Here is a 2,401-nt window from a genome sequence, read left to right on the forward strand (position 1 = left end):
GTGCACACGGATCGGAAATCAGGTTATTTTAATGTGCCGTGCAAATAAACAGGCTGTTAGTGTAAGAAATAGTGGGTATAACGCTTAGAATATCGATTAATCGCTATGAAATAATGTTGATAAATTATCTCTTGAAAGTACTATAAAATTAATGTTTCTAGTATTTTCGTACTTGAAGGATAATGAAATTTGAAAAAGAGATGCCAACAGCACCTGGTGTTCCCAGGCGGTCACCCATCCAAGTACTGACCAGGCCCGATGCTGCTTGACTTCGGTGATCGGACGAGAACCGGTATATTCAGCATGGTATGGCCGTTGGCGAATGCATATGGCTTCGAGTGAGTTATTGTAGCTACGTAGGTTTGTCGGTGAATACTCAAAAAGACCAGCGCGTGGAAAGCGTTGCTAATTGTTTTAAGTAATGCATGATTACGAAATTATCGTGGTGAACGATGTGAGAATATTCGTCTTTGTGAAAAACAAAATTAGAAAAAGTATACCAACAGCACCTGGTGTTCCCAGGCGGTCACCCATCCAAGTACTGACCAGGCCCGATGCTGCTTGACTTCGGTGATCGGACGAGAACCGGTATATTCAGCATGGTATGGCCGTTGGCAACTACCTTTTCTTCAATGTCCTGTTAAGGAAGTATGTTTTAAGTAAGAATTGACATTATTAACTATAAAGGCAAGCATATTAACGTCGTTAACATTACTTGGAATATACTAATATTCGAATAAATATTTGAATGTTCGAATGATGAGTGATTCGGATGTTCATAGTGCCACTGTGTCCTATCGAGTTTACTATCACGAACCACGTATGAAATTGTATATAAATAAATAAAAATAAATCCTTTATTAAGTATTGATTACAGGAAAAAGGCAAACTTACATTCTTTAATGTACACAATGAAATGTATGAAAGATATTTTTAAGATATGTTTCACTTACCCTTTATAACGCAAGGTAGTTTTCAGTGTAGCATTCTCTTCAGCTGCGAGATAACGTAAGGCAGATGATCATTCAGTCGTGAAGCACTAAAATGTAATATACATTTTAACTATTATCGATAAGAATTATTTACTGCAGGGATGCAAATAAAGTGAGGCAAATTAGTAAATAAAAACCGATACTGTAACTGATAATATAATTAGTTGTATCTGTATTAGTTGTATATACAGTAATCGCACGATTATCCGCGGAGTTGGATGTTGGCATAATCGCGCATAATCAGCAGTATGAGCAGAAAAGGGAAATGAAATGAAATATTTAGATTTACGTCGCATACTTATACCGGTTACGCTAAAGGAGACGGTGATGATGAGTACTGAATGAAGAAAGTGGGAGGAAACGGGAGAAACCCGAGAAAACCCATGAGCACGGTCTTTATGCACGACAAAGTTCACACGGCACGAGCTGGGATTGAATCAGGGACCCCAAGCACCGGAGGCCAAAAAACGGACAAAAAGTCTTTCGTGCAACTTTCGTTTTCGGTAAAAAGTTTACACATAATTTAGAAAGAGTAGTTTTCTGGTCTTTTTATTTCACAAGTTGGTTCATGTCTATATTTTTTACATGCATAAAAAATTTTTCAACTCCCTTGCTTATTTCCTGTTAAAGACCTCTACCTCTGATTGTATTTTTTGCACATATTCTTATTGTTTTCAGACAACATTTCTAAAAGCGTAATTTATCGTCAGCAAGAAAAGAAAAGGAAAGCCTCGGATAGTGGAATGTGTACTGTATATATATATATATATATATATATATATATATATATATATACGTATTAGTATATAGTTTTATTTTATACGTCTCCTATTATTACACAATGTGCAGATATTGTCAAAGCGCAAGTAAATATGTATAACTCCCCGTTCTGCACTTAATAACTTGAAAGAAGTTCGGGGAAGGTAGTGTAACAGAAAGTGCAAACAGAAATGAGGGTTTAAAGGCATTTAATATTATTCCGTAGTAGTATGATTTTTTGTAAAAAAAAAATATATATATATATATATATATATATATATATATATATATATATATCTAAACATACATATTCAATGATATAGTAAGAGGTTAGCAGCACTGATAGAACTGCAGAAAGTACAAAACCGTTAATAAGAAAGAGAGAGAGATGGTGGCCGCTTTTGTGCTTTTCATTGGCTAATTCCGAATTGCGCGCGAATACGTACGAGATTTCTTTCTTTTTCCTCTTCGCAGCCCAGATGTTGCCAATTAGAAGTTTTTAGTACTACATTTGTATGAAAATGTTGCCTTTAAGAAATGTGGTTTGCATACAGAGAAAAGAGCAAAATGAATATTTACCTTAGTGGGCATGAAAAAAGACGAAACATTTTGCAAGATGGACACACGAACTTCCTTAATGCAGGCGTTCA

General features: G+C 35.4%; 2 non-coding genes across 2 annotated transcripts; both read right to left on the reverse strand.

The window, feature by feature from the left end:
- Positions 1-201: 201 nt before the first annotated feature.
- LOC145678293 (5S ribosomal RNA) lies at positions 202-320 on the reverse strand. The gene has a single exon (XR_014130344.1). It is a non-coding gene; the product is annotated as a 5S ribosomal RNA (ribosomal RNA).
- A 177-nt stretch (positions 321-497) lies between these two features.
- Positions 498-616, reverse strand: LOC145678294 (5S ribosomal RNA). The gene has a single exon (XR_014130345.1). It is a non-coding gene; the product is annotated as a 5S ribosomal RNA (ribosomal RNA).
- Between the last annotated feature and the right edge of the window lie 1,785 nt (positions 617-2,401).

Source organism: Thermobia domestica, unplaced genomic scaffold, assembly GCF_964235325.1.
Source record: "Thermobia domestica unplaced genomic scaffold, izTheDome1.hap1.1 HAP1_SCAFFOLD_2341, whole genome shotgun sequence".
Taxonomy (NCBI): domain Eukaryota; kingdom Metazoa; phylum Arthropoda; class Insecta; order Zygentoma; family Lepismatidae; genus Thermobia; species Thermobia domestica.